The 22157-nt window shown below is 43.8% G+C and overlaps 3 long non-coding RNA genes across 4 annotated transcripts; 2 read left to right on the top strand and 1 right to left on the bottom strand.

Moving 5' to 3' along the window:
* Positions 1–4366: 4366 nt before the first annotated feature.
* LOC129642310 (uncharacterized) lies at positions 4367–15339 on the bottom strand. Of its 2 annotated transcripts, none has more exons than XR_008709614.1 (2): positions 15126–15339; positions 4367–5551 (listed from the first exon to the last, which is right to left on the bottom strand). It is a non-coding gene; the product is annotated as an uncharacterized LOC129642310 (long non-coding RNA). The 2 variants fall into 2 exon arrangements; XR_008709613.1 differs by lacking the exon at positions 15126–15339 and adding an exon at positions 5817–6084.
* On the top strand, positions 5545–6228 carry LOC129642313 (uncharacterized). The gene is made up of 2 exons (XR_008709616.1): positions 5545–5670; positions 6078–6228. It is a non-coding gene; the product is annotated as an uncharacterized LOC129642313 (long non-coding RNA).
* LOC129642312 (uncharacterized) lies at positions 10880–20129 on the top strand. Its single transcript, XR_008709615.1, has 2 exons — positions 10880–11071; positions 19441–20129. It is a non-coding gene; the product is annotated as an uncharacterized LOC129642312 (long non-coding RNA).
* Positions 20130–22157: the final 2028 nt, after the last annotated feature.

Below are 22157 nucleotides of genomic sequence, written 5' to 3'. Positions count from 1 at the left end.
TAGACTTTGTTGTTGTTTTGTTGTTGCTTTAGTGTTTTGGGTTTTTTTCTTATCAAAGTCAATACTGTAGATTTATTTCGCTAGCAATGTCAGTATTTCTGAGGCTATTGTATTGCTTTCTTCTTCAGAGTACTGCAAATTCTTTGAGCCTTGTGGGTTTTACCATGACACTATTTGAAAGGAATGTTCAGTTGTATTCAGTGTTTATATAACACCTGCCAGTTTATCCTCTAAGTGATTTATGGCTCCTCTATGGAGGAGGAAAATAATGACGCTGCAGTCTGGCGGAAGAGGGGCTCTTTCTGTAAATGCCAACTGAAGAGCTTACACAAGAAAAAGCCTTGAGTCTCTTGTCTATGTGGTGTCAAAGACTCCCTTTTCACCCCACACGTTAAAATAGTTACTTTGATGTCATATAAACACAACCTATGGAATCAGACATTGAATTCAAAAGGAATCCTAGGGCTGAAATCCAGACCTTTCCCCGCTGTATTTCTTCGCTGCCATAGGCTACATATACTTGAAGAGCTTCTTTATAGCTTAGCAGAAAAGAAATCAGGGAGGTTGTGTTTTCCTTAGTAAGTAGCTTAGAAAAGGAACTTCAGGTAGTCTGTGCTTTTTTCCCACCTTCCTGCACTGATATTTTTAGTGTATGGGACTGTTATTTTCATGAAAGTTAAAAAGCCAGAAAAGCATGCTGACCAAGGTTGTCCTCCTTAAAAAGGATTCCCCAAGGCCCTGTCTGATTCCACTGGCCTTCATCTACTTCCTGTTTCTGCTTTTCCTGCTCCTGCTCTTTCCCACCGACTTCCCCTCTTTGGTACGGCTTCTATTTATTGTCGCTCATTACTCCTGATAATTCATGACTTTGATGTCTTACTTTCTCTCCTTGTGTATTTCACTTAATTCCCCAAATGGATGGTTCATTCTAATGCCTTAAATGCAGAACTCTTGAGAAGGATCTTTCTAGGGAAAACTCACCTATTGGCTCTCCTAAATTGGGTTGGAGATCACATGCAACAGTGAGATTTTGGGAAAGATCGTGTCTGAAAAGGGCTGTGGGCATGGCAGATATTTCCAAGCTTGGCCCATCCAAGATGAGGCAGCTCAAAACTTACCACTGATGTGTATGGCTACATTGCCTAGAAAAGCATATAAACAATAAAGGATTTCCACATCCTTATGGTATTAGGGGACATTATCAACACATTTTAGAAATCTGTTTAAAGGCTACTCAAAGGAAAATTTTTTTTGAAAGGATAAAAGAAAGGAAGAGTGTCGCATATTACCATCATTTATCCCTCTTTGGGTATCTTGACTGTCATTTCTTTGGGATTTGGAGGAGGAAAAAATAAACACAGGTTTTCAGTCAACTTTCTGAACCAGAACCTGGCTTCTGCATTTTGATGGGCTTAAAGTTCACTTTAACATCATTTGCATCCTTAAAAGCAACATACTTTCACCAAGTAAACATTCTCACTGCTTTCTTATTACAGCAGCATCATAGTGAGCAGAAAACATTAAAAGAGGTGAATTTTAGGGAAGGAAAAGTTCAACCAGTCCAGCAGACAACTGAGTCGATGGACTAATTATGAACATCATTGTCTGGGAGGGACTCATCTCATGGGAACTTTGCTGTGATGGACCATCAGTGGGTTTTTCCTGATATGCTTTGTGCCTGGGAAAGAAAGGAAGAAAACTAATTTCTTGAGGTCTGAATCTTATTTTCAGGATGCAGTGAAGTTGGTAAGAAAAATCTAGAGGCTCAACTCAGAGGGGCCAGCGAGTAACATTCGTTGTCTGGTTGACAGTCTTTTTTTTTTAAGTCAGCAAGTGGTAATGATGACATCATACAAAACCATGAAACAAGAATCAGCAAAATTCTCAACACAAAAGATCTGTAGTGAATGCTTCTTTTCCTCATTTTTTATTGACATTTTTCTTTTCCTCAATGGTGTGACAGACCATCCACTGTTGGGGTAAAGCTCAACACTCACTCAGCTCATCGGTGCTCTAATAGATGGCACGTTTATCAAGCACTTAGCAGAGGGTACATTTTTAGCCTTTGGTCAAGGGATAGTAATTTCATAAATAACCTATTTGATATTGAAACATATGATCTTGCCTATAATCCTTGGGCTTAAACAACTGATAAAATCAAACAGGCTGCCTAGACTTATTTACCTACTTAGACATTTACTTACTATTAATTTCTGTTGCAGCCATGAAATTAAAAGACAGTTGCTTCTTGGAAGAAAAGCTATGACAAACCTAGACAGCATATTAAAAGCAGAGACATTGCTTTGCCAACAAAGGTCCGTCTAGTCAAAGCTATGGTTCTCCAGCGGTCATGTATGGAAGTGAGAGTTGGACCATAAAGAAAGCTGACTGCTGAAGAATTGATGCTTTTGAACTGTGGTGTTGGAGAAGACTCTTGAGAGTCCCTTGGACTGCAAGGAGATCCAGCCAGTCCATCCTAAAGGAAATCAGTCCTGAATATTCACTGGAAGGACTGATGCTGAGGCTGAAACTCCAATACTTTGGCCACCTGATGTGAAGAACTGACTCATTGGAAGACTGATGCTGGGAAAGATTGAAGGCAGGAGGAGAAGGGAACAACAGAGGATGAGATGGCTGGATGGCATCACCAACTCAATAGATGTGAGTTTGAGTAAACTCCAGGAGTTGGTGATGGACAGGGAGGCCTGGCATGCTGCAGTCCATGGAGTCACAAAGAGTCGGACGTGACTGAGCGACTGAACTGAATTTCTGTTGTGTATTCTGTATTATGATGTATTTTAGGAATAGGGGATGGGTTGGGATCAGCAATCTTAAAGTAGAAACCCCAAATATTAACTGAGAGTCTTTGAAACCCCAAATATTAACTGGGGATCTAGTTGAGTATATAAAATACATGTGGGGCAAGTTGTAAGGTAGAATCCCAGTGGTGCTCAGTCTGAACTCTACGTTATAATCACTTGGGGAGTTTTAAAAATTACTGGTGCTGAGTCCTTCCTCCAGAGATCCTGATCATACAAGGTACTGGATTGTCTGGTGAAGACTGTAAGTCCTAGTGTTTGATTCTTGACCTTGGGAGCACATCTAGAGTCATAGGGAGGACTTTTAAAGGTCCTTGCTCATAGTTCAGTAACGTCAGAATCTCTAGGGATAGGAGCTAGTCTGCAGTATCTCTTGGGTTGACAAGCATGTCTTTAAAGACATTCACAGCAAGGGAAGAGAAATGATGTCTGGTGTAGTCAAGAAGATCCTGTGGAGAAGAGCACAGCATGGTTTGACCCAGAAGGTGGCAGGCTTTCATGTGAGGAAAAACAAGGGCACAGACCTGGAACCAAGGCCGGTGGGGGCTCAGTTGGAACACAGGCTGGACAACAGTAGGATGTTCTTATTTGCAAAAACGGCAAACACATTTGGAGAGACAAGGTAAATAGAATCAGGATTTAAAAGTCAGGCTGCAACACTTACAGAATGGCAAAAATCCCAAACACTGGCCACACCAAGTGCTGGCAAGCAAGTGAAGCAGTAGGAACTTTGATTCGTTGCTAGTGGGAATGCAAAAAGGAACCGCCACTTTGGAAGATAATTCAGCAGCTTCTTACAAAATTAAACATATTCTTACCATACAATCCAGCAATTGCACTTCTTGGGATTTACCCAAATGAGATGAAAATTGTGTCCACACAAAAACTTGCACTCGAATGTTTATTGCAGCTTTATTCATAATTGCTGAAACCTGGAAGCAAATGGGAATCCCTTCAGTAGGTGCAGAGAAAAACAAACTTTGGTACATCCAGACAGTGGGATAGTATTCAATGCTAAAGAGAATGGAAAGCCATGGAGCGATCTTAAATGTATATTACTAAGTGAAAAAAGCGCATCTGAAATGGCTGTGTAATATGTGAGTCCAACGATATGGCATTCTGGAAAAGGCAAAACTATGGAGACAGCAAGATTGATGGTTGCCAGGGGTTGGAGAAGAAAGAGGGATGGACAGGCAGAGCACACAGGATTTAGAGGAGTGAAACCATTCTGTATGGACCACAGGGGTGGGGGCAGGTCACTGTACATCTGTCAAAACCCAAAATAGCACACCAAGAGTTAACCCTAACGTAAGTAAGGACTTTGGATGATAATCAGGCCCAGCGATTGTAACAAACGTACCACTCTAGTCCAGGAGGCTGATAATGAGGGAAGTTGTGTGTCTTAAGGTGGCGTGGGGGAAGGAATATATGGGAATTCTTCATTTTCTGCTCAGCTTTGCTCTGAAAAAATACTCTAAAAAGAAAGTTTGTTTGTTTGTTTTTTAATGGGGGCAAAAAAGCCAGTATGGAAAGTTTAGACTGAAGGCAGCAAGGTGCTTTTATTTCTTGAGCAGGGAATAAAGTGATAAGAGCAATGTCTTAAGAAGACGACCTTGCCCACAAATGTACGGAGTGGATCAAAACAGCAAGGAGCTGTGGCAAGGACACAGACGCTAGATGATGAGAGAGGTTGAAGATTTGGTGACGACCTGAGACTCAACGTGAAAGCAGCCTTCATGATTGATGTCTCATCTTGAGCCCTGTGGTTCTCTTTTCATTATTCTGATAAATGAAAGCAGTGTTGAAGCTATCTAAAAGGGAAAGGTATGAAAAAAAAGAGTTGAAATGTGCACTATACTCTGAAATATCTGTGCTTCGGAATGAGGCTAGAAGGCGGCATATGGGAAGCACTTGAGTACATTAAAAAGCCACCATGTGAATTATTTTAAAAATCTAATTTGCAAAGGCCATTGGCATTGCTTGGGTGCATTTGTAAATCAGGCAGTCGCTGAAGTCATCTTGAACAGCTAGAGCTATAATTTCCATGAAAAGCTTCAAAATATTAAAACATTAATTGAAAAAGAGCACTTTGAAAACCCTGTTTGCAAAGTTCAGTCAGCTGGGCAGGATAGGGTCAGGCCAGTTTTTCATCTGCAAGATAGGCTAAGCCTTTTTGCATGATTGCCCTGGAAAACAAATCCTTCATATGGTAAATGAATGGCTCCTTGGTCTGTTTGCTTTATTAAAGGCGAGCGCAGTCCTTTTTATTTATCATGCTCTTAGTTTCTGCTAAACTGTCAAACTCGAATATAAAATATCCTGCGTTATTTAATCTGCAAGCTATTGTTTATTCCCCCATCATGTGAAGCCAGGGCTGGCAGACTCCGCTTTTATCCTAATAGCTGTGAAGTGTCAGGGGCATCTGTGATGAGCAGCCTAGCAGGACCGGGGTCTGCTGTCCCCTGCTCTTCTCCTGCCGGCTGGCAATCTGGGGTGGTGGGCGCAGGCGCTCCCCAACGTGCTCCGTCCTGCCAAGCCTTCGATCACCTTCACAGAAGAGAGGGCGGCTCAATGTCGGCAGCTCACACAGCCTCATCTTTCCTCTGAGGCAGCTGCCAGAAGCCGCTGAGAACAGAAGGGTGAGTGTGGGCTTGTCTCTGAAGGTCTTTGCTGGTTTCAAGGTCAGAAAGTGAAGGCACGTGGAGGCTGGATCAGAGGAGACGTGCCCGAGCCTGGAAGGATGGAGAAGGAGGAGGAGGAAGTCGGACTCGCCCTTCCTGGCGCAGGGAGTTTACATTAGCACGTTTTATGCTCTTTCCGTCTTATGAGAGGAGAAACGTTCTTCCCACCAGTAAGCGGCCAAGTGGGCGCTGAGCCCCGACTGCGCAGCTTCCCAGCCCGAGCGCTCCCCAACTCCGCTGCTTTTTGCCCTGGGCCTTCGGCCAGCCCTTCCGGGACCCCGAGGGTTCTCTGCTCCCCCGTCTGTGTGACCCCCACCTGCACTACTTCTGAGGTCCTTGGCCGGATGGCAGAGCCTCAGGGGCCCCCCATGGAGAGCCACTGCTCCGCCCTCCAGACGGCAGGCCAGCTGAGGAGTGCTCATTGGCGTCACACACCCGGTTTCTGTGAGCGGCGGGATTAATGCAGCCGGTGAAGCACCTTCCTGTTAGGCTTGCGGCTTAAGTGAGGCGTCAGAATGTGGTGTCTAACGTCTCATGAATAACACTGATGTGCTGCTGCTTTGATCCCTTTTCACAGCCTGTGTTATGACCATCTGGACACTTCCTTCTCTTGGAGTTTCTTGGCTGGTGGCCAAAGCAAGTACAGAATGCTGAACAGATCGATATAGTTAAGCACATTACCATAATCCGCAGACATTAAAACGTGAAGACTTCATTCCCCTGACAAAGCTTATATCAAGCAGAAGGTTCTTTGGCACAGGAGATAGATTCATTAGGACATCACCTCTGGGGACGGGTTTCCGCACAGCTTAGGTCACTTGGGAAGAGTTAAGTGGTGTGGACTTTGCCAAACTTTGTTTATTGGCACTAGGGCTCCAGTCACAATCTGATCACGCTAGCAGCCTTTCCTTACAAAAGGGGCACTTCCCACGTTTGTCACCTAAAACACGGCGTTGGCACAGGAATGCATTTGAGCTCTGTGTGATGGATATCCTGGTCTAGTGGAAAATAAACGCCTTTTTTTTTAATGTTTACACTGTGAAGTTTCACGTGTAATCCTTTCGGTATGTGAAGTCAAGACAGGAAGGCTTTTAAAAACCGATGACTATTTCTCGAGCGTTTACTGTGCACCCACTGCTATTCCAGGCTCTGGAGTTGCAGAGACCTGTGTCACAGACTAGGGGCTTTCCCTTCACCGAGACAGACAAGCAAACATAGACAGAAGGTAATTTCAGGTGCCTGGAGATGCTGTAAAGAAAGGCGATGTGGAAATGGAAAGCTGGACAGGAAGGCAGCGTAGTGAGATAAGAAGTGCAGAGAAGCTAGGTCCATTATGTGCAGAGAGAAGTCATGCAGAAGTCAGGAAGTTAGGGGAGAAGTAGCCTAAATAGAAAGAATACCAAGGGCAGTGTCCTGTGTGAGAATGCACTTAATTTACAGGAGGAATAGCAGTAAAGCCACTGGGAGCTTGAAAGAGAGAGAAATTGGCAGAGCTAGATCATGCAGAGGCTTCCTGGACATGCGGAAGACTTGGGGAGTCAGCGGAGGGTTTAAAGTAGGGAGGCGACATTAGTTTTATTATTTTATCTTAATATTTATTATCATTATCTGTGAGTTGTTGTTGTTGTTTTAATAAAAATTGCTTTGGCTATGGCAGTAATTCTTGACAGGGGACGATTTTGCCTCCCAGGAGATACCCAGCATCCGAGGTCAGGGGCGGCGACGAGAGGAGTTACCCCGTGTCCGAGGTGAAGGGCGGCGGGCGGGAGGAGATACCCCACGCCCCCATGCCCGAGGCCAGGGGCGGTGGCCGGGAGGACCAACCCCACATCCAAGGAGCCATGGCTGCGCAGGCGCAGGAGGGCCTAGAGGAGCTATCCCACGTTGAAGGTCAGGAAGAGCAGCGGTGAGGACATACCCCTCGTCCAAGGTAAGGAGCAATGGCTGCACTTTGCTGGAGCAGCCGTGAAGAGATACCCCACGCCCAAGGTAAGAGAAACCCAAGTAAGATGGTAGGTGTTGCAAGAGGGCATCAGAGGGCAAACACACTGAAACCATACTCACAGAAAACGAGTCAATCTAATCACACTAGGACCACATCCTTGTCTAACTCAATGAAACTAAGCCATGCCCGTGGGGCAACCCAAGATGGGCAGGTCATGGTGGAGAGATCTGACAGAAGGTGCCTCACTGGAGAAGGGAATGGCAAACCACTTCAGTATTCTTGCCTTGAGAACCCCATGAACAGCACAAAAAGGCAAAATGATAGGATACTGAAAGACAAATTCCCCAGGTCAGTAGGTGCCCAATATGCTACTGGAGATCAATGGAGAAATAACTCCAGAAAGAATGAAGGGATGGAGCCAAAGCAAAAAGAATACCCAGCTGTGGATGTGACTGGTGATAGAAGCAAGGTCCGATGCTGTAAAGAGCAGTATTGCATAGGAACCTGGAATGTCAGGTCCATGAATCAAGGCAAATTGGAAGTGGTCAAACAAGAGATGGCAAAAGTGAATGTCAACATTCTAGGAATCAGTGAACTCAAATGGACTGGAATGGGTGAATTAACTCAGATGACCATTATATCTACTACTGCGGGCAGGAATCCCTTAGAAGAAATGGAGTAGCCATCGTGGTCAACAAAAAAGTCCAAAATGCAGTACTTGGATGCAATCTCAAAAATGACAGAATGATCTCTGTTCGTTTCCAAGGCAAACAATTCAATATCACAGTAATCCAAGTTTATGCCCCAACCAGTAATGCTGAAGAAGCTGAAGTTGAACGGTCCTATGAAGACCTACAAGACCTTTTAGAACTAATACCCAAAAAAGATGTCCTTTTCATTATAGGGGACTGGAATGCAAAAGTAGGAAGTCAAGAAACACCTGGAGTAACAGGCAAATTTGGCCTTGGAATACAGAATGAAGCAGGGCAAAGACTAATAGAGTTTTGCCAAGAAAATGCACTGGTCATAACAAACACCCTCTTCCAACAACACAAGAGAAGACTCTACACATGGACATCACCAGATGGTCAACACCGAAATCAGATTGATTATATTCTTTGCAGCCAAAGATGGAGAAGCTCTATACAGTCAGCAAAAACAAGACCAGGAGCTGACTGTGGCCCAGACCATGAACTCCTTATTGCCAAATTCAGACTGAAATTGAAGAAAGTAGGGAAAACCACTAGACCATTCAGGTATGACCTAAATCAAATCCCTTATGATTATACAGTGGAAGTGAGAAATAGATTTAAGGGCCTAGATCTGATAGACAGAGCGCCTGATGAACTATGGAATGAGGTTCGTGACATTGTACAGGAGACAGGGATCAAGACCATCCCCATGGAAAAGAAATGCAAAAAAGCAAAGTGGCTGTCTGGGGAGGCCTTACAAATAGCTGTGAAAAGAAGAGAAGCGAAAAGCAAAGGAGAAAAGGAAAGATATAAACATCTGAATACAGAGTTCCAAAGAATAGCAAGGAGAGATAAGAAAGCCTTCCTCAGCGATCAATGCAAAGAAATAGAGGAAAACAAGAGAATGGGAAGGACTAGAGATCTCTTCAAGAAAATCAGAGATACCAAAGGAACATTTCATGCAAACATGGGCTCGATAAAGGACAGAAATGGTATGGACCTAACAGAAGCAGAAGATATTAAGAAGAGATGGCAAGAATACACAGAAGAACTGTACAAACAAGAGCTTCACAACGCAGATAATCACGATGGTGTGATCATTGACCTAGAGCCAGACATCCTGGAATGTGAAGTCAAGTGGGCCTTAGAAAGCATCACTAAGAACAAAGCTAGTGGAGGTGATAGAATTCCAGTTGAGCTATTCCAAATCCTGAAAGATGATGCTGTGAAAGTGCTGCACTCAATATGCCAGCAAATTTGGAAAACTCAGCAGTGGCCACAGGACTGGAAAAGGTCAGTTTTCATTCCAATCCCAAAGAAAGGCAATGCCAAAGAATGCTCAAACTACCGCACAATTGCACTCATCTCACACGCTAGTAAAGTAATGCTCAAAATTCTTCAAGCCAGGCTTCAGCAATATGTGAACCGTGAACTTCCTGATGTTCAAGCTGGTTTTAGAAAAGGCAGAGGAACCAGAGATCAAATTGCCAACATCCACTGGATCATGGAAAAAGCAACAGAGTTCCAGAAAAACATCTATTTCTGCTTTATTGACTATGCCAAAGCCTTTGACTGTGTGGATCACAATAAACTGTGGAAAATTCTGAAAGGGATGGGAATACCAGACCACCTGATCTGCCTCTTGAGAAATTTGTATGCAGGTCAGGAAGCACCAGTTAGAACTGGACATGGAACAACAGACTGGTTCCAAATATGAAAAGGAGTATGTCAAGGCTGTATATTGTCACCATGTTTATTTAACTTATATGCAGAGTACATCATGAGAAACGCTGGGCTGGAAGAAGCACAAGCTGGAATCAAGATTGCTGGGAGAAATATCAATAACCTCAGATTTGCAGATGACACCACCCTTATGGCAGAAAGTGAAGAGGAACTAAAAAGCCTCTTGATGAAAGTGAAAGAGGAGAGTGAAAAAGTTGGCTTAAAGCTCAACATTCAGAAAATGAAGATCATGGCATCCGGTCCCACCACTTCATGGGAAATAGATGGGGAAACAGTGGAAACAGCGTCAGACTTTATTTTTCTGGGCTCCAAAATCACTGCAGATGGTGACTGCAGCCATGAAATTAAAAGACGCTTACTCCTTGGAAGGAAAGTTATGACCAACCTAGATAGCATATTCAAAAGCAGAGACATTACTTTGCCAACAAAGGTTCGTCTAGTCAAGGCTATAATTTTTCCATTAGTCATGTATGGATGTGAGAGTTGGACTGTGAAGAAGGCTGAGCGCCAAAGAATTGATGCTTTTGAACTGTGGTGTTGGAGAAGACTCTTGAGAGTCCCTTGGACTGCAAGGAGATCCAGCCAGTCCATTCTGAAGGAGATCAGCCCTGGGATTTCTTTGGAAGGAATGATGCTAAAGCTGAAACTCCAGTACTTTGGCCACCTGATGTGAAGAGTTGACTCATTGGAAAAGACTCTGATGCTGGGAGGGATTGGGGCCAGGAGGACAAGGGGACGACAGAGGATGAGATGGCTGGATGGCATCACTGACTTGATGGACGTGAGTCTCAGTGAGCTTCGGGAGCTGGTGATGGACAGGGAGGCCTGGCATGCTGCGATTCATGGGGTCATGAGAGTTGGACACGACTGAGCGACTGATCTGACATGATCTGGACCTTTATCACTGTCTGGAGGCATTTCTGGTTGTCACAACTGGAAAGTGCTACTGACATCTAGTGGGCAGAGGCCAGGGACACTGCTAAACACCCTATGATACCTGGGATAGTCCCCACAGCAAACAGATCGACAGCCTAAAATGTCAAGAAACTCTGAGCTTTGGTGTAAAGATCTGATATTTTAGGAAGGAGGAAAGAGTGGAAGTAGAAGCCTGGGGCAGGAACCTGGGAGAAATGACAGTTATTTGGACTAAAATGGCGGCAACAAAGCTGGAGAGAGGTGGAGTGATTCAGGGTAAGTTGGATAAGTTGGCTGCAGGACGTTAAGGAAGGGGGTCAAGGGTGACTCCCACGTTTCTAGTCTGAGCAACTGGATAGATGGTGAAGTAATTTTCCAAGGTGGGAAAGAACAGGTCAGAACTAGATTGAGAAGGGAAAGTTCAAGATTTTTGCTCTGGGCATCTTAAATGTGTCATCTGTTAGACTGTGGAGAGCTGGCATGAGTAACTGAATGTGAATCTGAAACTGAATGCAGGGTTAGGAACGAAACCATGGGTGATCATTAGTCAAATCCATTTCACCTGAGTTCACTAATCAACGTTCTCTCAAAAACTTGCATGTCCCCCAAGCTGCAGGTAACTAAACAATAAGGTATTTGTACTCAGCTGTGTCTCGTTTCAGCTGAGCTGGTTAAGACCCGTTAGAACCGCCAACGCTCCAAATGGGCCTGCGCAAGTGTCCACCTGGTGGTTTTTGTGACATCAGAGGGCCAAAGCTCCACCCTCAGAGCGTGCTGAGTGCCTGCAGAGACCTGGCGCTAGTTATGCCTGTGCAGGATAATCAGCACACCTTTTCCAATCACCTTTCCCCACACTCCCTATGCCTGCTTCTCTAGTCTTTATCCTGTAATGACTCTCAGCCCATTGCTTTTGGAGAGGCAGATCTGAGACCTCTCCCCTCTCCTTGCTTGACCGCCTTGCAAATATATCCTCTCTTTGCTGCAAATTTCGGCGTGTCAGGGCTTTGGCAAAGTGAAACTCGTTAAGTTGACAGTTCAGTTCAGTTGCTCAGTCATGTCCAACTCTTTGCAATCCCCAGGACTGCAGCATGCCAGGCCTCCCTGCCCATCACCAACTCCTGGAGTTTACTCAAACTCATGTCCATTGAGTCAGTGATGCCATCCAGCCATCTCATCCTCTGTCGTCCCCTTCTCCTCCTGCCCTCAATCTTTCCCAGCATTAAGGTCTTTTCCAATGAGTCAGTTCTTCGCATCAGGTGGCCAAAGTTTTGGAGTTTCAGCTTCAACATCAGTCCTTCCAATGAATATTCAGGACTGATCTCCTTTAGGAGGGACTGGTTGGATCTCCTTGCAGTCCAAGGGACTCTCAAGAGCCTTCTCCAACACCACAGTTCAAAAGCATCAATTCTTCTGTGCTCAGCTTTCTTTGTAGTCCAACTCTCATATCCATACGTGACTACTGGAAAAACCATAGCTTTGACTAGACAGACCTTTGTTGGTAAAGTATTGTCTCTGCTTTTTAACATGCTGTCTAGGTTGGTCATAGCTTTTCTTCCAAGGAGCAAGTGTCTTTTAATTTCATGGCTGCAATCACCATCTGCAGTGATTTTGGAGCCCAAGAAAATACAGTCGGTCACTGTTTCCACTGTTTCCCCATCTATTTCCCATGAACTGATGGGACCAGATACCATGATCTTAGTTTTCTGAATGTTGAGCTTTAAGCCAACTTTTTCACTCCCCTCTTTCACTTTCATCAAAAGGCTCTTTGGTTCCTCTTCCCTTTCTGCCATAAGGGTGGTGTTATCTGCATATCTGAGGTTGTTGCTATTTCTCCCAGCAATCTTGATTCCAGCTTGTGCTGCCGGTTACCAGCATGTAGGTAGTGTGTAAACCCTTGAGACCGGATTAGATAGCCTAAAGAGAGGGTTACTGGGAGGAGCAGAGGGGAGAGTGCTGATCTCCCCAGTATTTAGGGGCCAAATTAAGGTAGAAGATGCAGTGCTGGGCACTGTGAGGGATGTCAGGGAAGAAGGGAAGCCAGACAAATGTGGCATCCTGGAAGACATGAGGGGAGGTGGAAGAGGTTTGGAGAATGGAGCTATCATCTATATTGACTGTTTCTGAGAGGTCACATAAAATCAGAGCCAAAAAAAAAAAAAGACCCCAAATTTGTCTGGCTTAATTTGGCCAAGGCAGTGTTGGCACAGGCTAGGGTAGGCTTCTGTGAAGTGGATGGGACTGAACCCCAACTGGAGTGAGTTGATGGGAACATGGAGGTTTAGAAGATGTAAGAACAAATAGTAATTCTTTCAATAGATATCGCTGAAAAGAGAAGCAGAGAAATGGATGGTGACAAAATTCCAACTGTAGAATAACAATTATTTTCTTAGAATCCCCTTGTTTTTGCAAGTCCTCATTTGTAACATTTACTTATGAAATTAACCAATAAGAATTCAAATGAATAATTTCATGGTTTCCTAGGTGTTGGTATATAAGACATGTATTTTATTAAAATAGAACTCTATTTCATGAATGAAGTTAAAGTAAAATATTCTGGAACCACTGAAGAACCACTAAAACTTCAGAGCAGTAGTTTTTCTAAGAATGTATTTGGAAAACCACTACACAAAATTAATTTTAACAACCAAACTTCCTGTACCAGCAAGGGCAATAGATTTTTACTCTCAATAAGTCCTGTCTTCTGAGCCTGAAATTATAGCAAGATTTTAATCTTGGCACTGTCACTTCTTAGCTCTTTGAACAAGTTGCTTCATCTCTTGAAACACAAGATTTCTCATTTACAAATCAGTAGGGGTTACTGTGAAGATGAAAGGAAATAATATATGCAAATTGTGTGCGTCCTACATGGGCCCATCCGCTTTTTTCTGGAATGTCTTCTCCAGGGCTCTGGCCGGGGGTGGTGGTGCAGTGAGCCTGTGCTGCAGTGTTATATGTGATAGCGCTGGTCATCGTAGGGGGCTCTGCTTTTTCCTCTTATCTCGCCTTTGCTGTCTTTTCATCTTAGCAAGTGCAAAGCCCACAAGGCGATAGACTTTGCATCCACTTGCTTCCTGTTACCCCTGAAGCGCCTAAGTGACGTTAAAAATAAGGAAGATTTGTTTCTGAGAGCCTGTAGATAACCAAATATGGAAGCTGTGACAACTTCAAGGGAAGAATATCACCAAATTTTTGGTTTAGGATTTTGATACAGCCAGAACCATAAACAATTAGATTTCCCCGAGGCTCCTAACATAAATGGAAGACTCTTCTAAGAAAGGAAAACCAAAAAAGACCAAAAAAAAAAAAAAAAAATTAAAATGAGAGCTCTTGAATTATTTATACAAGTAGAAGTGAGAAAGTTTCTGCTGACTTAACCTTGAGAGTGTTGAAGGGAACTGAGAGAGGAGTATTGATGAGCGAGAGTGCTGGGGGAGGACCATGCCCTTTGTACATACAGACCGTGTATCAAGTCATGGTTTGAACCCTCCAGATAGACTGAAGGCTGCGTGTGATCTCCGTGCCAGCTACAGCTGTAAGAAGTTTCACACGTTTGTCTCTTCCAGACCCCAGTTCCCCACTTCTGCACTGCATTCCCTTAGGTTGGAGCCTCAGCTTCCTAAAACACCATCGATGCGAATATTCTGAGATGTGCCTAGCGGACAGGAGATAATACCCCTGCATCAGAATAGAGAACTGTCTTTGACTCTGGCCTATGTCTAACACCCTTCCTGGGGTAGCTTCCATGATGAATGAACCCTGTCTTCAAACATGGAGCTCATCTGGGCTTTTGAAAACATGAAAAGCTTTCACCATCACACCAGTCAGCACCAGTAAGGACTAACCTGGCCTGGTGGTGGTTCTACCACGCAGGTATCTTTCACGTAAACTGTCTTGTTGAGACCTTTACAACTCAGGGGAGTGAGGGGTTGGTTACGGAAAGTCCATGATCCCTCCCGCATTATCAGTATCTTCAGTACCAGATTTCTGATACAGAAAGCTCCAAGAAAGACTGCATTCATTCTTCAGAGGATGTCTCCATTTCTGTCTTATTTCACTTTCCCTTAATATCATTGTATTTGTCTCGGCATCATTTTACTTTCTTTATATATATATTTTATATAATGTTTCAGTTTGTGTGGATTAGCTTTTAGCTTTGAGATAAAAATCAATTCATAGCACCTTAGTAGGGTCTAGTGATTCTCAGGGTTTTCACAGTTAAGATCCTTTAACAGGTTAAACATGTTTCCTGATCCCCACGTTATAATAGCAGATCTTTCCTCTCCATTGACGGAGAAATCACATAATGACACAAGCAGAAGCATGTGAATACCTTGCAGTGGAGACTGAACGTGTTCACAAGTCCGAAGGGCGGCAGTGCCCTGTCCTTGAGTTGTGTCAGCCCTTGCTTCCAGGGGGCGGATCCTCTCCTTCAGCGGCCACTCAGGAGTCTGTGCCCCTTTCCCACAATCCCCCGTGTCCCCACACAGACTTCTGTGAGGAGAAACTGAGCAGCTTCCTGAGGCGCCTTCCTGAAGACAGACTCCCTCACCCGCCAGGTCCCACATCTGCCTCTCATTTGTAGGAAAGCTCTAGCCTCCTAGGCCTTCTCCAAGTTCCAGAGAGCAAATTTAATCAGAGAAGTGAGAAAATGCAGAAACAGAGGGAAACAGTCAAGCAAGACAAAAAACAATAATAGTCACCCTGCTTATTTAACTTATATGCAGAGTACATCATGAGAAATGCTGGACTGGATGAAGCAGAAGCTGAAATCAGGATTGCTGGGAGAAATACCAATAACCTCAGATATGCAGATGCACCACCCTTATGGCAGAAAGTGAAGAAGAAATAAACAGCTTCTTGATGAAAGTGGAAGAGGAGAGTGAAAAAGTTGGCTTAAAGCTCAACATTCAGAAAACTAAGATCATGACATCTGGTTCCGTCACTTCATGGCAAATAGATGAGGAAACAATGGAAACAGTGAGAGACTTTATTTTTCTGGGCTCCAGAATCACTGCAAATGGTGACTGCAGCCATGAAATTAAAAGACGCTTACTCCTGGAATAAAAGTCATGACCAACCTAGACAGCATATTAGAAAGCAGAGGTATTACTTTGCCAGCAAAGGTCCGTCTAGTCAAGGCTATGGTTTTTCCAGTGGTCATGTATGGATGTGAGAGTTGGACTGTGAAGAAGGCTGAGCGCCGAAGAATTGATGCTTTTGAACTGTGGTGTTGGAGAAGACTCTTGAGAGTCTCTTGGACAGCAAGGAGATCCAACCAGTCCATCCTAAAGGAGATCAGTCCTGGGTGTTCATTGGAAGGACTGATGTTGAAGCTGAAGTTCCAGTACTTTAGCCACTTGATGCAAAGAACTGACTGTCTCATTTGAAAGGACCCTGATGATGGGAAAGATTGAAGGCGGGAGGAGAAGGGGACGACAGAGGATGAGATGGTTGGATGGCATCACCAACTCGATGGACATGAGTTTGAGTAAACTCCAGGAGTTGGTGACAGGGAGGCCTGGTGTGCTGCAGTCCATGGGGTTGCAAAGAGTTGGACATGGCTGAGCGACTGAACTGAAGACAAAATACAAAGTCAAGGATCTTTGGTTCCTCCTCAAGGACTATAGATAATATCCTGAGCAATATCCTCAAGTTGTTTTGTAGACACTAAAACCCCCACCAGGTGAAAGAAGCTAACTGCATGATGACCATGAGCACGCAGCCCCCAGACCAGCTGGTGCCTGAGAATTGATAAGTGTGAGACTGAGACCTCACCATCAACCAATCAGAGAATCATTCACAAACTGATCAAGCTGTGACCCTCTCCCTAACTTTGTCTTTAAAAACCCTTCCCCAAAAGCCATCAGGCTTCCCAGGTGGTGCTAATGGTAAAAACAAAAACAAAAACAAAACCTGCCTACCAATGCAGGAGGTGCCAGACACATTGGTTTGATCCCTGGGTCAGGAAGATCTCCTGGAGGAGGGTATAGCAACCCACTCCAGTGTTGTTGCCTGGAGAATCCCATGGACAGAGGAGCCTGGTGGGCTACAGTCCATGGGGTCACAGAGTCAGACATGACTGAAGCAACTTAACATGCATGCTTGGAAAAGCCATCAGAGTTCATGTCTTTGAGCATGAGCTGTTCGTTCTCCTGGCTTAGTCCCACTTTGGACAACTTGCACTAAATACTGTTCTTTATTTCACCAAAAACAAATGTCAGTCAATTGACTTTGCTGCACATCAGGCAAATAGACCCAAGTTTGGTTTGGTAACAGAAGTACCCGTATCTTTCTTAAGCAGCCTCCCAACTCAGAACACTCACTTGGTTTTGGCCAGTATGCAACATAAACCTTCTGGTTTGACTTTATTAGATCCTAAGATAAAACCTTACCATTTTGGAGCTAGGAGTGATGGTAGCGGTCCTCTACTTTTATCACTTTAATTTCTAAATAAGAAACTTAAGGCCAAGGCAAAGGACCGGCTGGCCCAGGAGAGGGAGAGGAGGACAGAACTACGTCCTCAGAGCATTTGACCCCTGTCCCTGTCTGGGCCCTGTGTGGGGACAGGCAGGCCTATGTCCTGAACACTGGCTACTCCCTGTGGCCAGGAGGTTCTCCAATGTGTCGGGCTATGCCCTGCTCTTAGCACTCTACTCATGTAACTTTTACCCAGAATCTATTCTTCCCCACAATTACCTGGCAGAGATTTAATTTATTTTCAAGACTCAGCTAGAGGAAAGACTTTCCATGAAGCATTTTTCGGTTCAGTTCAGTCGCTCAGTTGTGTCCAACTCTTTGCAACCTCATGCACTGCAGCACGCCAGGCCTCCCTGTCCATCACCAACTCCCGGAGTCCACCCAAACTCATGTCCTTTCAGTTGGTATGCTATCCAGCCATCTCATCCTCTGTCATCCCCTTCTCCTCCTGCCCTCAATCTTTCCCAGCATCAGGGTCTTTTCCAATGAGTCAGCTCTTCGCATCAGGTGGCCAAAGTACTGGAATTTGAGCTTCAGCATCAGTCCTTCCAGTGTACATTCAGGACTGATCTCCTTTAGGATGGACTGGTTGGATCTCCTTGCAGTCCAAGGGACTCTCAAGAGTCTTCTCCAACACCACAGTTCAAAAGCATCATTTCTTCAGCGCTCAGTTTTCTTTATAGTCCAACTCTCACATCCATACATGACAACTGGAAAAACCATAGCCTTAACTAGATGGACCTTTGTTAGCAAAGTAATACCTTTGCTTTTTAATATGCTGTCGAGTTTGGTCATAGCTTTTCTTCCAAGGAGCAAGCATCTTTTAATTTCATAGCTGCAGTCACCATCTGCAGTGATTCTGGAGCCCCAAAACATAAAGTCTATCACTGTTTCCACTGTTTCCCCATCTATGTGCCATGAAGTGATGGAAAGCATCTTTAGACCTTCACAAGCCAAATACAGCAGGTTTTTCATCTCTCCTGTAGAAAGAGCAGTACCATGGCTAACAGTTATGAGCACCTACTCTACCCGGTCATGTTTACATGTTTTATCTCAGTTAACCTTCCTAACAACGTATGCCATAAAAACTAATTTTTATTTACAGCTTAAAAAGGAGGAAAGGGAAGCGCAGAGAGATTACGTCATTTTTCAGAAGTACCGGAGTGAGAAAGCTCCGCGGGCCGTGCGTCAGTTAAGCGCCACGCTAAGTTACTGTGTTGTGTTGTGCGGCAGTTCTGGTGTAGCGGCCATAACGTGGAAATGCACTTGTGTTTAATGTAAATCTGCCTTTCTGACTGGGCCATCTGCCTCTAAGTGAAGGGATTTCTCTCTCCGCATACCTAGCAGTTTCTGGCAGAGGAACGTCTCAGTACGTACTTGCTGAATGAATGCATGAATGAAAGAAAGTGCAGTTCCCGAACAGTCCATGAATAACGGTCATTTATAAGTGAGAGGGCTGGACTGGTGATGTATCGACCTGAAGATGATTTCCCAAATCGATACTACAGATTATTGGCAAAAATGTCACATAATTAAAAGGCTTTATGTGTTAGGTCAGTATGAGAACTTCTGATTTCTCTTGTTGTCTCTGTCTTTCTTGCTTGCTGAGGAAGAAACCGAGAGCTAGAGAAGTAGGGGCAGTGGGAGCAGTGTTAGGATGGTGGTCAGGACAGCTGGGCCCTCCGCCTCCTCATGGCTTCCTCTGAGACTCCTGCAGCTGAGAGAGCCTGCTCTTTCTGAGCAGGGCATGCATGCGTGCCCAGTCGCTTCAGTCGTGTCCGACTCTTTGGGATCCCATGGACTGTAGCCCACCAGGCTTCTCTATCCATGGGGTCCTCTAGGTAAGAACACTGGAGTGGGTTACCATGCCCTCCTCTGGGCGATCTTTCCGACCCAGGGATCGAACCTGAGTCTCATGTCTCCTGCACTGGCAGGCGAGTTCTTTACCACTAGCACTCCTTAGACCTTTTCATTGCAAACCTTCTAGAATTCTAAGATTCGCCAGGTGGCATGTGAGTGGATCCAAAACGCAAGTCAAATAAAAAGGCTCTGCCACTTTGGACTTCCCTAGAATACATATATTCTGTATTGCAAATTTGAAGCTGCTTTTTATAAGACAGAAAATGGAGACTTAAAAAAATGAAATTTAACCTATGCTTCTTTTCCAGGGACAAGGCCCTCAACGATCTTGTGTTTGTGGTGGTGAGACTAGAGAAACTCACCTGAAAGTTGTCTTCAGACGGAAAGAGCTGGAAAGATGCTGCGACTTTAAGCTAATCCCCCAGCCCATGGTCTGCATATCAGATGGAAGGGCAGGGCTCACTGAAGGGCTTCTTCAAGGGCAAATGTTCCATGATTTCATACTTCTGGAATCAACTCATGATCTTTCTTCATGCCACCAACACGTGTGGGCCCTGGATCGAATGCGCCAGGACGACACGTGACCACTTCTGCCGCGTCTTTCTGTTAGCGCTCCAGCTTCGGCCACATCTATCACCTCTCTGTGACTGTGGTCAGTTCAAAGTCATTGCTTCTTTTTCTTTTTTTAAAATTTGATCACTGTTTACAATTTTTTTTATGATTTTGAATTATCTAAGTAAATACCAATTCTCACTATGTCATCCTCTAGCCATGAATCTTGGGATTCACACTCATCTCTTACGATAAGAGAAACACAATATGTTTGTGTTTAAAATGTGACTTCTTTTGGGAAGAATATCCTTAATATCATAAATAAATAGTTTATTTGTCCTGACATTTAAAATTTTCTTGATTTTTAATCTTCATAATGTTCTCTTGAAATGCATTTTGCTTTTAAAAAAACACAAGTAATAAAGATTAAGTGTTTGAAATTGACTCTGAGTGCCCATCATTCAATTAATAAGAGAGAGTGACATTTTCAGTGGTAAGTTATGAAGCCCACCGCATACAAGTTTCTGATAGATATTTCTGGACAAGTCACATCAGCTGTTCTTAATATCATGAGCTTCCTTTTATCCTCTACCACTTTCCTTTTTAAACTTGCTAGATATATTTACAGAGCATCACATTTTCCCCACAAGCTGTTTTAATTTGCATTTTTCTCAATGACTAATCTGACATACCAGAGAGGAGATTTTTATTTTTTTCCAACTCAGTAAATGTTAACCAAGTATCTTGTTTTGTTTTTGTGAATTCTGAGAAATCTAGCAATGATAGATGAAAAATAGAGAGTCAAATGTCTTCATGTTCTCGCTCTCAAGATAGCTGTGTTTTTGAGATTATCCTTTTTGCACAATGGCAGTCCTCGTTTCCACTTCAGTACCTTTGCTGTAATGGAGAGTCATACAAGTGTTGCCAGAATCAATGTTTTAGATTCTTGTGTCTGTCTCAGAGGATTCATGGTGGTAATGCTGTGACCATGTGCTTCTATTTGAAATTATCTGAGTTTCTTATTTGTAGTTATGCTGCACAACAGTGTGATTCTGAGTCTACTTTTCTTCCGAAGCAATACGTAATTTTATTACCTCGTTTTTCAGAAGAATGCACTTTCTTATTTCTCAGACATTGAGAGATTGTTCCATTTCTCTGTATTCATACCAAGAAGAAGGAAGCAATTATCCCTTTCTATTTCTTCTCTGTTACATTAGTTGCCAAGCTAATCCTCCTGGTGCTTCCAGTGGACATTTGCTTCCTGGTTATTTATAGTCAACTAAAGATCACTCTTCAGGAACTCTTGTCTGTGTTCCACATGTTTGATTGTAATAAGGCAATCAGCTGGCAAGAGAGTTCAATGAGGAACCGCGCAGAGACTGGCTTCAGGATTTTCCACATTTATTGCTGGTTAGAGATAGGACTTGGGAAGTGTAGCCGCACTGCATTTTATTGCACTATGCTTTATCGTGCTTTGCAGGTACTGCCTTTTTTACAAATTGGAGGTTTGTAGCAATTCTGTCTCAGGTAACTCTATTTCCAACAGCATTTTCTTACTGTGTCACAGTTTGGTAATTCTCACAAAATTTCAAATCTTTTTATTAAATCTGTTATGGTGATTTGTGATGTTACTATTGTAAAAAGATTACAGTTCACAAAAGACTAGATGATGGTTAGCCTTTTTTTAGCAATGAAGTATTTTTTAATTGAGGTATGCATATACTAGAGTATGCAGGGCTTCCCAGGTGGTGCTGGTGATAAAGGAACCGCCTGCCAGCAGAAGATGTGAGAGACATGGATTCAGTCCCTGGGTTGGGAAGGTTCCCTGGAGGAGGGCATGGCAACCATTTCATTTTTTTTTTGCCTGGAGAATCCCATGGATAGGAGTCTGGCGGGCTTCAGTTCATAGGGTCGCAAAGAGTCAGGCACAACTGAAGTGGCTTAACACATACTACAGTCTACACTACGGTATAAACACAACTTTTATACACCCATTTGGAAATCAAAAATTTCCCATGACACGGTTTGTTGCAGTATTTGCTTTGTTATGGTGGTCTGGGACTGAACGCACACGATCTCCTGGTATGCCAGCATTCATTCTGCCCTTGTCACCAACAGCACATCAGGGGTTACCATACACGGAGGCATCCCCATGGGAGCAATAGTCTAGGTTCCTAAATATAGACTGTGTGTGATCGTGCTTTTGCCAATGGTGTTTGCATACCTTAAATCTTGCATCTAGATGACGGGATGATTCTTTTCGGAAACACCATGACTGTGGCTATAGAAGCCACTAAGTTCAAACAAGAGCCAGGGGTTGAGGCTGAGGAATAGCAAAGATTGAGAAGGAAAAACTATTTCAATTTTCAAAAGGATCAAGGGAAGTAAATGGCCTGACAGACTGCTAGCTTTACTTGTGAAAAAATCATCAGGTCCCTTGAGAAGTTAGGTAGAAGGACCCCAGATTGACAAT

The sequence above is a fragment of the Bubalus kerabau genome, chromosome 1, assembly GCF_029407905.1.
Source record: "Bubalus kerabau isolate K-KA32 ecotype Philippines breed swamp buffalo chromosome 1, PCC_UOA_SB_1v2, whole genome shotgun sequence".
In the NCBI taxonomy this organism is placed as follows: domain Eukaryota; kingdom Metazoa; phylum Chordata; class Mammalia; order Artiodactyla; family Bovidae; genus Bubalus; species Bubalus kerabau.
The sequence above is the reverse complement of the archived record's forward strand: the minus strand, read 5'-3'. Positions and strand labels throughout refer to the sequence as shown.